This window comes from Cherax quadricarinatus, chromosome 62 (genome assembly GCF_038502225.1).
Source record: "Cherax quadricarinatus isolate ZL_2023a chromosome 62, ASM3850222v1, whole genome shotgun sequence".
In the NCBI taxonomy this organism is placed as follows: domain Eukaryota; kingdom Metazoa; phylum Arthropoda; class Malacostraca; order Decapoda; family Parastacidae; genus Cherax; species Cherax quadricarinatus.
In genome coordinates, this window is record NC_091353.1 from 10,467,229 (window position 1) to 10,481,985 (window position 14,757).

The following is a 14,757-nucleotide window of genomic DNA, read 5'->3' on the forward strand; positions in this document are numbered from 1 at the left end:
GGTGTGGTAGCACTCTCCACCGCGGTGTTGGAGACACCAGGCAGGTGGTGGTGGTGGTGTTGTGGTAGCACTCTCCACCACGGTGTTGGAGACACCAGGCAGGTGGAGGTGGTGGTGGTGTGGTAGCACTCTCCACCGCGGTGTTGGAGACACCAGGCAGGTGGTGGTGGTGGTGGTGTGGTAGCACTCTCCACCACGGTGTTGGAGACACCAGGCAGGTGGTGGTGGTGGGGGGGGGGTGTGGAAGCACACTACACAACGGTGTTGGAGACACCAGGCAGGTGGTGGTGGTGGTGGTGTGTTAGCACTCTCCACCACGATGTTGGAGACACCAGGCAGGTGGTGGTGGTGGTGGTGTGGTAGCACTCTCCACCACGGTGCTGGAGACACCAGGCAGGTGGTGGTGGTGGGGGGGGGGTGTGGTAGCACTCTACACCACGGTGTTGGAGACACCAGGCAGGTGGTGGTGGTGGTGGTGGTGGTGGTGGTGTGGTAGCACTCTCCACCACGGTGTTGGAGACACCAGGCAGGTGGTGGTGGTGGTGGTGGTGGTGGTGGTGTGGTAGCACTCTCCACCACGGTGTTGGAGACACCAGGCAGGTGGTGGTGGTGGTGGTGGTGTGTTAGCACTCTCCACCACGATGTTGGAGACACCAGGCAGGTGGTGGTGGTGGTGGTGTGGTAGCACTCTCCACCACGGTGTTGGAGACACCAGGCAGGTGGTGGTGGTGGTGGTGTGTTAGCACTCTCCACCACGATGTTGGAGACACCAGGCAGGTGGTGGTGGTGGTGGTGTGGTAGCACTCTCCACCACGGTGTTGGAGACACCAGGCAGGTGGTGGTGGTGGGGGGGGGGTGTGGTAGCACTCTACACCACGGTGTTGGAGACACCAGGCAGGTGGTGGTGGTGGTGGTGTGGTAGCACTCTACACCACGGTGTTGGAGACACCAGGCAGGTGGTGGTGGTGGTGGTGGTGGTGTGGTAGCACTCTCCACCACGTTGATGGAGACACCAGGCAGGTGGTGGTGGTGTGGTAGCACTCTCCACCACGGTGTTGGAGACACCAGGCAGGTGGTGGTGGTGGTGGTGGTGTGGTAGCACTCTCCACCACGGTGTTGGAGACACCAGGCAGGTGGTGGTGGTGGTGGTGGTGGTGGTGTGGTAGCACTCTCCACCACGGTGTTGGAGACACCAGGCAGGTGGTGGTGGTAGTGGTGGTGGTGTGGTAGCACTCTCCACCACGGTGTTGGAGACACCAGGCAGGTGGTGGTGGTGGTGTTGTTGTGGTAGCACTCTCCACCACGGTGTTGGAGACACCAGGCAGGTGGTGGTGGTGGTGGTGGTGGTGGTGGTTGTGGTGGTGTGGTAGCACTCTCCTCCACGGTGTTGGAGACACCAGGCAGGTGGTGGTGGTGGTGGTATGGTAGCACTCTCCACCACGGTGTTGGAGACACCAGGCAGGTGGTGGTGGTGGTGGTGTGGTAGCACTCTCCACCACGGTGTTGGAGACACCAGGCAGGTGGTGGTGTTGTGGTAACACTCTCCACCACGGTGTTGGAGACACCAGGCAGGTGGTGGTGGTGGTGTTGTGGTAGCACTCTCCACCACGGTGTTGGAGACACCAGGCAGGTGGTGGTGGTGGTGTTGTGGTAGCACTCTCCACCACGGTGTTGGAGACACCAGGCAGGTGGTGGTGGTGGTGGTGTGGTAGCACTCTCCACCACGGTGTTGGAGACACCAGGCAGGTGGTGGTGGTGGTGTTGTGGTAGCACTCTCCACCACGGTGTTGGAGACACCAGGCAGGTGGTGGTGGTGGTGGTGTGGTAGCACTCTCCACCACGGTGTTGGAGACACCAGGCAGGTGGTGGTGGTGGTGGTGGTGGTGGTGTGGTAGCACTCTCCACCACGGTGTTGGAGACACCAGGCAGGTGGTGGTGGTGGTGGTGGTGGTGTGGTAGCACTCTCCACCACGGTGATGGAGACACCAGGCAGGTGGTGGTGGTGGTGTTGTGGTAGCACTCTCCACCACGGTTGGAGACACCAGGCGGGTGGTGGTGGTGATGGTGTGGTAGCACTCTCCACCACGGTGTTGGAGACACCAGGCAGGTGGTGGTAGTGGTGTCAGCGCAGGTGTGAACCAGGTGGTAGTGGTGTCAGCGCAGGTGTGAGGCTGGTGATGGTGGTGTCAGCCCAGGTGTGAGCCTGGTGATGGTGGTGTCAGGGCAGGTGTGAGCCTGGTGATGGTGGTGTCAGCGCAGGTGTGAGCCTGGTGATGGTGGTGTCAGCGCAGGTGTGAGCCTGGTGATGGTGGTGTCAGCGCAGGTGTGAGCCTGGTGATAGTAGTGTCAACGCAGGTGTGAGCCTGGTGTTGGTGGTGTCAGCGCAGGTGTGAGTCTGGTGATGGTGGTGTCAGCGCAGGTGTGAACCAAGTGATGGTGTCACCGCAGGTGTGAACCAGGTGGTGGTGATGGTGGTGTCAGCGCAGGAGTGAGGCAGGTGGTGGTGGTGAGATCGTAGGTGTGAGCCAGGTGGTGGTGGTGTCAGCGCAGGTGTGAACCAGGTGGTGATGGTGTCAGCGCAGGTGTGAACCAGGTGGTGAGGATGGTGGTGTCAGCGCAGGAGTGAGGCAGGTGGTGGTGGTGGTGGTGAGAGCGTAGGTGTGAGCCAGGTGGTGGTGGTGTCAGCGCAGGTGTGAACCAGGTGGTGGTGGTGTCAGCGCAAGTGTGAGCCAGGTGGTGGTGGTGTCAGCGCAGGTGTGAGCCAGGTGATTTTGGTGTCAGTGCAGGTGTGAGCCAGGTGATGGTGTCAGCGCAGGTGTGAGCCAGGTGGTGGCGGTGTCAGCGCAGGTGTGAGCCAGGTGGTGGTGGTGTCAGCGCAGGTGTGAACCAGGTGGTGGTGGTGTCAGCGCAGGTGTGAGCCATGTGGTGGTAGTGTCAGCGCAGGTGTGAACCAGGTGGTGGTGGTGGTGTCAGCGCAGGTGTGAGCCAGGTGATGGCGGTGGTGGTGTCAGCGCAGGTGTGAGCCAGGTGATGGTGGTGTCAGCGCAGGTGTGAGCCAGGTGGTGGTGGTGTCAGCGCAGGTGTGAACCAGGTGGTGGTGGTGTCAGCGCAGGTGTGAGCCATGTAGTGGTGGTGTCAGCGCAGGTGTGAACCAGGTGGTGGTGGTGTCAGCGCAGGTGTGAGCCAGGTGATGGCGGTGGTGGTGTCAGCGCAGGTGTGAGCCAGGTGATGGTGGTGTCAGCGCAGGTGTGAGCCAGGTGGTGGTGGTGTCAGCGCAGGTGTGAATCAGGTGGTGGTGGTGTCAGCGCAGGTGTGAGCCATGTGGTGGTGGTGTCAGCGCAGGTGTGAGCCAGGTGGTGGTGGTGGTACCAGCGCAGTTATGAGCCTGGTGATGGTGGTGTCAACGCAGGTGTGAGGCAGGTGGTGGTGGTGTCAGCGCAGGTGTGAGCCAGGTGATGGTGGTGTCAGCGCAGGTGTGAGCCAGGTGGTGGTGGTGTCAGCGCAGGTGTGAACCAGGTGGTGGTGGTGTCAGCGCAGGTGTGAGCCAGGTGGTGGTGGTGGTGCCAGCGCAGTTATGAGCCTGGTGATGGTGGTGTCAACGCAGGTGTGAGGCAGGTGGTGGTGGTGTCAGCGCAGGTGTGAGCCAGGTGGTGGTGGTGTCAGTGCAAGTGTAAGCCAGGTGGTGGTGGTGGTGTCAGCGCAGGTGTGAGCCAGGTGGTGGTGGTGTCAGCGCAGGTGTGAGCCAGGTGGTGGTGGTGTCAGCGCAGGTGTGAGCCAGGTGGTGGTGGTGTCAGCGCAGGTGTGAGCCAGGTGATGGTGGTGGTGGTGTCAGCTCAGTGTTGTCAGGGCCGTGAGAGTGCCGGTGCCGCACGATTTTTCGCTCCGGTCTTGACTGAGGCGAATACCTCCACCACCCTCTATCCTTTATCGTCCTCTACTACTGCTGACCCTGGCCCCTATCCACCGTACTACTGCTGACACTGGTTCCTATCCACCCTACTACTGCTGACACTGGTTCCTATCCACCCTACTACTGCTGACACTGGTTCCTATCCACCCTACTACTGCTGACACTGGTTCCTATCCACCCTACTACTGCTGACACTGGTTCCTATCCACCCTACTACTGCTGACACTGGCCCCTATCCACCCTACTACTGCTGACACTGGCCTCTATCCACCCTACTACTGCTGACACTGGCCTCTATCCGCCCTACTGCTGTTGACACTTCCCCCTGTCCACCCTACTACTGCTGACGCTGGCCTCTATCCACCCTACTACTGCTGACACTGGCCCCTATCCACCCTACTACTGCTGACACTGGCCCCTATCCACCCTATTACTGCTGACACTGGCCCCTATCCACCCTACTACTGCTGACACTGGCCTCTATCCACTCTACTACTGCTGACACTGGCCCCTATCCACCCTACTACTGCTGACACTGGTTCCTATCCACCCTACTACTGCTGACACTGGCCCCTATCCACACTACTACTGCTGACACTGGCCCCTATCCACCCTACTACTGCTGACACTGGCCTTTATCCTCTCTACTACTGCTGACACTGGCCCCTATTCACCCTACTACTGCTGACACTGGCTCCTATCCACCCTACTACTGCTGACACTGGCCCCTATCCACCCTACTACTGCTGACACTGGCCTCTATCCACCCTACTACTGCTGACACTGGCCTCTATCCACCCTACTACTGCTGACACTGGCCCCTATCCACCCTTCTACTGCTGACACTGGCCCCTATCCACCCTTCTACTGCTGACAGTGGCCCCTATCCACCCTACTACTGCTGACCCTTGCCCTTATCCACCCTACTACTGCTGACACTGGCCCCTATCCACCCTACTACTGCTGACACTGGCCTCTGTCCACCCTACTACTGCTGACACTGGCCTCTATCCGCCCTACTACTGCTGACACTGGCCCCTATCCACCCTACTACTGCTAACACTGGCGTCTATCCACCCTACTGTTGACACTCCCAGCTATCCATCCTACTGCTGCTGACATTGGCACTCACTCACTCAGCAGTGCCATCATCAGGTGGTGATGGGCGGCCCCGCCCACCAACAAGGCCGCCCACAATGGGCACTGCTCCACCCCCACAAGCCCACACAGCAGTGCCAGTCGTCAGACTGGAGAATGTGTTGTCACCTGTGCCACGGTGAGTCAGCAGTGCCTGGCACTGACGATGTCAACAGTGCCTGGCCCTCACCACGTCAACAGTACCTGGCACTGACCATGTCAGCAGTGCCTGGCACTGACCATGTCAGCAGTGCCTGGCACTGACCATGTCAGCAGTGCCTGGCACTGACCATCCAAGCAGTGACTTGCGTTCATATTCCTCCCCCCGACACTGTTGTACAGCGTTTTGTGTGTTGCGTTGATTTGCGTACTGTTGCTTGCAACACTGACTCTCTCTCTCTCTCTCTCTCTCTCTTTCTCTCTCTCTCTCTCTCTCTCTCTCTCTCTCTCTCTCTCTCTCTCTCTCTCTCTCTCTCTCTCTCTCTCTCTCTCTCTCTCTCTCTCTCCACTACAACACGGGGTCACAGCACAGAGTTCCATCTATCTCTGTGTTGCTCAGGAAGACCAGCCAGGTGTGTTGCTGACCAGGTGTGGTGTTGACCAGGTGTGTTGTTGACCAGGTGTGGTGTTGACCAGGTGTGTTGTTGACCAGGTGTGGTGTTGACCAGGTGTGTTGTTGACCAGGTGTGGTGTTGACCAGGTGTGTTGTTGACCAGGTGTGGTGTTGACCAGGTGTGTTGTTGACCAGGTGTGGTGTTGACCAGGTGTGTTGTTGACCAGGTGTGGTGTTGACCAGGTGTGTTGTTGACCAGGTGTGGTGTTGACCAGGTGTGGTGTTGACCAGGTGTGGTGTTGACCAGGTGTGGTGTTGACCAGGTGTAGTGTTGACAGGTGTGGTGTTCACCAGGTGTATGGTTGATCAGGTGTAGTGTTGACCATGTGTAGTGTTGATCAGGTGTAGTGTTGACCAGGTGTAGTGTTGACCAGGTGTGTTGACCAGGTGTAGTGTTGACTAAGTGTAGTGTTGACCAGGTGAGGTGTTGACCAGGTGTAGTGTTGGCCAGGTGTGTTGATGACCAGGTGTTTTGTTGACCAGGTGTAGTGTTGGCCAGGGTTGGTGATGACCAGGTGTAGTGTTCACCAGGTGTGGTGTTCACCAGGTGTGGGGTTGATCAGGTGTAGTGTTGGCCATGTATAGTGTTGACATGGTGTACTGTTGACCAGGTGTAGTGTTGACCATGTGTAGTGTTGACCAGGTGTAGTATTGACCATGTGTAGTGTTGACCAGGTGTGTTGACCAGGTGTAGATTTGACTAGGTGTAGTGTTGACCAGGTGTAGTGTTGACCAAGTGTAGTGTTGGTCAGGTGTGTTGCCCAAGTGTAGCATTGACTAGGTGCAGTGTTGACCAGGTGTGGTGTTGACCAGGTGTAGTGTTGGCCAGGTGTGTTGATGACCAGTTGTTTTGTTGACCAGGTGTAGTAGTGGCCAGGTGTGGTGTTGACTAGGTGTCGGGTTAATCGGGTGTACTGTTCTCTATGTGTAGTGTTGACCAAGTGTACTGTTGACCAGGTGTAGTGTTGACCATGTGTAGTGTTGATCAGGTGTAGTGTTGACCAGGTGTAGTGTTGACCAGGTGTAGTTTTGACCAGAAGTAGTTTTGACCATGTGTAGTGTTGACCATATGCAGTGTTGACCATGTGTAGTGTTGACCAGGTGTAGTGTTGACCAGATGTATTGGCCAAGTGTAGTGATTACCAGGTGTAGTGTTGACCAGGTGTGGTGTTGACCATGTGTAGTGTTGATCAGGTGTAGTGTTGACCAGGTGTAGTGTTGACCAGGAGTAGTTTTGACCAGGTGTATTATTGACCAGGTGTTTTGTTGACCAGGTGTAGTGTTGACCAGGTGTAGTGTTGGCCAGGTGTGTTGGCCAAGTGTAGTGTTTACCAGGTGTAGTGTTGACCACAGGTAGTGTTGACCAGGAGTAGTTTTGACCAGGTGTATTATTGACCAGGTGTTTTGTTGACCAGGTGTAGTGTTGAGAAGGTGTAGTGTTGACCAGGTGTGTTGGCCAAGTGTAGTGTTTACCAGGTGTAGTGTTGACCAGGTGTAGTGTTGACCAGGTGTATTATTGACCAGGTGTTTTGTTGACCAGGTGTAGTGTTGACCAGGTGTGTTGTTGACCAGGTGTTTTGTTGACCAGGTGTGGTGTTGACCAGGTGTTTTGTTGACCAGGTGTGGTGTTGACCTGGTGTAGTGTTGACCAGGTGTGTTGACCAGGTGTAGCGTTGACCAGGTGTGTTGTTGACCAGGTGTTTTGTTGGCCAGGTGTAGTGTTGACGAGGTGTGTTGTTGACCAGGTGTTTTGTTGACCAGGTGTAGTGTTGACCAGGTGTGGTGTTGACCAGGTGTAATGTTGACCAGGTGTGGTGTTGACCAGGTGTAGTGTTGACTAGGCGTGGTGTTGACCAGTTGTAGTGTTGACCAAGTGTAGTGTTTCAGGTTTAGTGTTGACCAGGTGTAGTGTTGACCAGGTGTAGTGTTGACTATGTGTAGTGTTTCAGGTGTAGTGTTGACCATGTGTAGTGTTGACCAGGTGTACTGTTGACCAGGTGTAGTGTTGACCAGGTGTAGTGTTGACCATGTGTAGTGTTGACCAGGTGTGTTGACCATGTGTAGTGTTGACTATGTGTAGTGTTTCAGGTTTAGTGTTGACCAGGTGTACTGTTGACCAGATGTAGTGTTGACCATGTGTAGTGTTGACCAGGTGTAGTGTTGACCACGTGCAGTGTTGATCAGGTGTAGTGTTGACCAGGTGTAATGTTGACCATGTGTACTTTTGACCATGTGTAGTATTGACCACATGTAGTGTTGACCAGGTGTGTTGACCAAGTGTAGTGTTTACCAGGTGTAGTGATGACCAGGTGTGGTGTTGACCAGGTGTGGTGTTGACCAGGTGAAGTGTTGACCAGGTGTATTTGTTGACCAGGTGTTTTGTTGACTAGATGTAGTGTTGACCAGGTGTGGTGTTGACCAGGTGTTTTGTTGACCAGGTGTTTTGTTGACCAGATGTAGTGTTGGACCAGGTGTGTTGACTAGGTGTAGCGTTGACCAGGTGTGTTGTTGACCAGGTGTTTTGTTGACCAGGTGTAGTGTTGACGAGGTGTGTTGTTGACCAGGTGTTTTGTTGATCAGGTGTAGTGTTGATCAAGTGTGGTGTTGACCAGGTGTAATGTTGACCAGGAGTGGTGTTCACCAGGTGTAGTGTTGACTAGGCGTGATGTTGACCATGTGTAGTGTTGACCAGGAGTGGTATTGACCAGGCGTGGTGTTGACCTGGCGTGGTATTGACCAGGCGTGGTGTTGACCAGGCGTGGTATTGACCAGGAGTGGTATTGACCAGGCATGGTGTTGACCAGGCGTGGTGTTGACCAGACGTGGTGTTGACCAGGCGTGGTGTTGACCAGACGTGGTGTTGACCAGGCGTGGTATTGACCAGGAGTGATATTGACCAGGCGTGGTGTTGACCAGGAGTGGTATTGACCAGGCGTGGTGTTGACCAGGCGTGGTGTTGACCAGACGTGGTGTTGACCAGGCGTGGTGTTGGCCAGGAGTGGTATTGACCAGGCGTGGTGTTGACCAGGCGTGGTGTTGACCAGGAGTGGTATTGACCACGTGTGGTGTTGACCAGGCGTGGTGTTGACCAGGAGTGGTATTAACCAGGCGTGGTGTTGACCAGGAGTGGTATTGACCAGGCGTGGTGTTGACCAGGAGTGGTATTGACCAGGCGTGGTGTTGGCCAGGCGTGGTGTTGACCAGGCGTGGTGTTGACCAGGAGTGGTATTGACCAAGCGCGGTGTTGACCAGGAGTGGTATTGACCAGGCGTGGTGTTGACCAGGCGTGGTGTTGACCAGGCGTGGTGTTGACCAGGCGTGGTGTTGACCAGGAGTGGTATTGAGCAGGCGTGGTGTTGACCAGGCGTGGTGTTGACCAGGAGTGGTATTAACCAGGCGTGGTGTTGACCAGGAGTGGTGTTGACCAGGCGTGGTGTTGACCAGGAGTGGTATTGACCAGGCGTGGTGTTGGCCAGGCGTGGTGTTGACCAGGAGTGGTATTGACCAGGTGTACTGTTGACCAGGTGTAATGTGACCTGGCACTAATTCTTTCTTATCCCTAATTCTAGATTGACCTGCTGTGACCTGCTGAGCTTGGACTGCGGTCAAGGAGTGACCGCTATCATGGACTGGCAGTAATTGTATTGCAGTGAACTTTGACCTAACCTTGAAGTGAGCTAATGACCTGGAAACTACTAGGTGCTGAAGTGAATCGTGACCTGATTTCCCAAGGCCATGCAACGTGGGTGCTTGTGAGAAGACCTGACCTGACCTGACCTCCAGATGACCAGGCATCAGGATGCGGTACGGACAGGAGCAGGTCAAGGAAGAGGTCAACCTGTGTGGCGGGTCAGACCAGGTCACAGGTGTGGAGGGACCTGTCTTCTACCGCCTCAACGATGACAATACAGGTCCAGAGCTCTTCATAGAGGTGAGTACACACAGGCTGGGCCAAGAGCTGTAGCTAGACTCACCCACAACATAAGTGGGACCAGGAGCTGTAACTAGACTCACCCACCATACAGGTGGGGCCAGGAGCTGTAGCTAGACTCACTCACCACACAGGAAGTGGTAGAGGGAGAATCCCTTATTCCGAACACAGGTATAGTCTAGTGGCCTGCACACCTGGTTGTAGCATGATAACCAAGGTAGATATAAGGAGTCAACTAAAAGCAGCAGAGTGAATATTTATATTTTCTACAGAGAATATGTACAGTAAGGCAATGATAGCAAGAGACATCAGAGCACAGGATGGTTACAGGAGACATGATAACGACGTAGAAAATACTGCGAGGAATTGACAAGGTGGACAGAGACAGGACGTTCCTGAGATGTGACGCAGCAACAATGGGTCACAATTGGGAGTTGAAGACTCAGATTAGTCAAAGGGATATTAAGAAGTATTTCTTCAGCCACAGAGTTGTCAGGAAGTGGAACAGTTTGGGAAGTGACGTAGTGGAGTCAGAAACCATACATAATTGTAAGACGAGGTGTGAGAAAGCTCATGGAGCAGGGAGAAAGATGACCTAGTAGCGATCAGTGAAGAGACGAGGCCAGGAGCTATGAATCAACCCCTGAAACCACAAATAGACGAGTACACAGTGAGAACTGTCTTCGACCAGACTTGGAGATAAGTCTGAAAGGATAATGCACAAGTGTACCACATCGCTTCGCAACTTCGGCAGGTTTCCTTGTGACTGGTTGTAACAAGGTGCTAGCATAATGAGGGGCCCCTACTCGTTATACTCTTAGCACCTGGTTCACTGGTCGGGGGTGGGGGGGAATGCCTATACATGAGTGTGTGGTATACACCTAATATAATGTAATATACTCTTAGTATGTCACATCTATGCACAGCTTCAAGAATAGTTATGATAGTGCTCAGGCAGTTAGGAGAGAACCAAGGTACCTACTTGCTGCTAGGTGAACACTAACAGCAGGTGTTAGGTGACTAACACCCAGATACCTACTTATTGCTAGGTGAACACTAACAGCAGGTGTCAGGTGACTAACACCCAGGTACCTACTTACTGCTAGGTGAACACTAACAGCAGGTGTTAGGTGACTAACACCCAGATACCTACTTACTGCTAGGTGAACACTAACATCAGTCGTCAGGTGACTAACACCCAGGTACCTACTTACTGCTAGGCGAACACTAACATCAGGTGTCAGGTAACTAACACCCAGGTACCCACTTACTTCTAGGTGAACACTAACATCGGGCATCAGGCGACTAACACCCAGGTACCTACTTACTGCTTGGTGAACACTGACAGCAGGTGTTAGGAGACTTGCCCATACGTCTAACGCAGCCCGGGAATCGATCCCTTGACCTTTCTTTTATGATCCTTCCAGAAATAGAACATTTATAAAGGATTATGGTTAGGATTAATTGAATCCTAGAGGGGATTTATTGGTGGTCTCAAAACAATGGAGGATCAAGAAGGATATCCTATCATGATCCAGGAGGCTATCCTATCATTATCCAGGAGGCTATCCCATCATGATCCAGGAGGTTATACTATCATGATCCAGAAGGCTATCCTATCATTATCCAGGAGGCTATCCTATCATGATCCAGGAGGCTATCCTATCATGATCCAGGAGGCTATACTATCATGATCCAGGAGGCTATACTATCATGATCCAGGAGGCTATACTATCATGATCCAGGAGGCTATACTATCATGATCCAGAAGGCTATCCTATCATTATCCAGGAGGCTATCCTATCATGATCCAGGAGGTTATACTATCATGATCCAGAAGGCTATCCTATCATTATCCAGGAGGCTATACTATCATGATCCAGAAGGCTATCCTATCATTATCCAGGAGGCTATCCTATCATGATCCAGGAGGTTATACTATCATGATCCAGAAGGCTATCCTATCATTATCCAGGAGGCTATACTATCATGATCCAGAAGGCTATCCTATCATTATCCAGGAGGCTATCCTATCATGATCCAGGAGGTTATACTATCATGATCCAGAAGGCTATCCTATCATTATCCAGGAGGCTATACTATCATGATCCAGAAGGCTATCCTATCATTATCCAGGAGGCTATCCTATCATGATCCAGGAGGTTATACTATCATGATCCAGAAGGCTATCCTATCATGATCCAGGAGGCTATACTATCATGATCCAGAAGGCTATCCTATCATTATCCAGGAGGCTATCCTATCATTATCCAGGAGGCTATCCTATCATGATCCAGGAGGTTATACTATCATGATCCAGAAGGCTATACTATCATGATCCAGGAGGCTATACTATCATGATCCAGGAGGCTATACTATCATGATCCAGGAGGCTATACTATCATGATCCAGGAGGCTATACTATCATGATCCAGGAGGCTATACTATCATGATCCAGGAGGCTATACTATCATGATCCAGGAGGCTATACTATCATGATCCAGGAGGCTATACTATCATGATCCAGGAGGCTATACTATCATGATCCAGGAGGCTATACTATCATGATCCAGGAGGCTATACTATCATGATCAAGAAGGCTATCCTATTACAACAACTACTACCATAACAATTACTACTACTACTACTACTACTACATGATCAAGAAGGCTATCCTATTACAACAACTACTACCATAACAATTACTACTACTACTACTACTACTACTACAACTACTACCACCACTACTACTACTACCACTACTACTACTACCACTACCACTACTACAACAACTACTACTACAACAACAACTACTACTACTACTACTACAACCACTGCTACTACTACCACTACTACTACTACCACTACTACAACTACTACTACGCTGCTGCTGCCACTGCTGGCAGCCACTGCTGCTGCTGCCGCTGCTGCAGCTGCTGCTGCTACTGCTGCCACTGGTGCAGCCACCTGCTGCTGCCGCTGCTGCTGCCGCTACTGCTACCAGCTGCTGCAGCTACTGCTACTGCTGCTGCTGCTGCTACTGCTGCTGCTGCTGCGTTGCTGCTGCTGCTGCAGCTGTTGCTGCCACTGCTGCAGCCACTGCTGCTGCTGCTGTCACTGCTGCTACAGCTGCTGCTGCTGCTACTGCTGCCGCTGCTGCACCTACTGCTGCTACTGCTGCTGCTGCTCCACTGTGCTGCTGCTGCTGCTGCTGCTGCTGCTGCTGCTAGCTGCAGCTGCTGCTGCTGCCCTGCGGCCGCTACTGCTGCTAGTGCTGCTGCTGCCACTGCTGCAGCACTGCTACTGCCACTGCTGCCAGCTGCTGCAGCCGCTGCTGCTGCTGCTGCTGCCGCTGCTGCACCACTGCTACTGCCACTGCTGCTACTACAACCACTGCTACTACCACTACTACAACCACTACTACTACCACTACTACAACCACTACTACTAACACTACAACAACCACTACTACTACTACCACTACTACTACCACAACTGCCACTACTGCCACAACTACCACAACTACCACTACTACCACTACTACAACCACTACTACTAACACTACAACAACCACTACTACTACTACTACTACTACTACCACAACTACCACTACTGCCACAACTACCACAACTACCACTACTACCACTACTACCTCAGACAAGTCACACACCAGTATACAAGAGTATTAAGTATATATACTTGAGACAATAAAGACTCCCACTTGATTCGGGAGATATTTGGCGCCATTACCGCAGCAGGTCACGTGACACAACACAATTTCCCGCGTTTTTTTGTCTCATTGTAAACAAAACAAGGCATCGCGCCGTCTTGATGGTTCTTTCTCCTGAGTGCCTCTCAACACACCTATATTATTATTATTATTATTCTTGCTACCACACTCAGTGGCATTATTATTATTATTATTACTATTATTATTATTATTATTATTATTATTATTATTATTATTATTAATATTATTATTGCTTTTATTTTTACTATTATTATTATTATTATTTATTATTATTTTATTATCACACTGGCCGATTCCCACCAAGGCAGGGTGGCCCGAAAAAGAAAAACTTTCACCATCATTCACTCCATCACTGTCTTGCCAGAAGGGTGCTTTACACTACAGTTTTTAAACTGCAACATTAACACCCCTCCTTCAGAGTGCAGGCACTGTACTTCCCATCTCCAGGACTCAAGTCCGGCCTGCCGGTTTCCCTGAATCCCTTCATAAATGTTACTTTGCTCACACTCCAACAGCACGTCAAGTATTAAAAACCATTTGTCTCCATTCACTCCTATCAAACACGCTCACGCATGCCTGCTGGAAGTCCAAGCCCCTCGCACACAAAACCTCCTTTACCCCCTCCCTCCAACCCTTCCTAGGCCGACCCCTACCCCGCCTTCCTTCCACTACAGACTGATACACTCTTGAAGTCATTCTGTTTCGCTCCATTCTCTCTACATGTCCGAACCACCTCAACAACCCTTCCTCAGCCCTCTGGACAACAGTTTTGGTAATCCCGCACCTCCTCCTAACTTCCAAACTACGAATTCTCTGCATTATATTCACACCACACATTGCCCTCAGACATGACATCTCCACTGCCTCCAGCCTTCTCCTCGCTGCAACATTCATCACCCACGCTTCACACCCATATAAGAGCGTTGGTAAAACTATACTCTCATACATTCCCCTCTTTGCCTCCAAGGACAAAGTTCTTTGTCTCCACAGACTCCTAAGTGCACCACTCACTCTTTTTCCCTCATCAATTCCATGATTCACCTCATCTTTCATAGACCCATCCGCTGACACGTCCACTCCCAAATATCTGAATACGTTCACCTCCTCCATACTCTCTCCCTCCAATCTGATATTCAATCTTTCATCACCTAATCTTTTTGTTATCCTCATAACCTTACTCTTTCCTGTATTCACCTTTAATTTTCTTCTTTTGCACACCCTACCAAATTCATCCACCAATCTCTGCAACTTCTCTTCAGAATCTCCCAAGAGCACAGTGTCATCAGCAAAGAGCAGCTGTGACAACTCCCATTTTGTGTGTGATTCTTTATCTTTTAACTCCACGCCTCTTGCCAAGACCCTCGCATTTACTTCTCTTACAACCCCATCTATAAATATATTAAACAACCACGGTG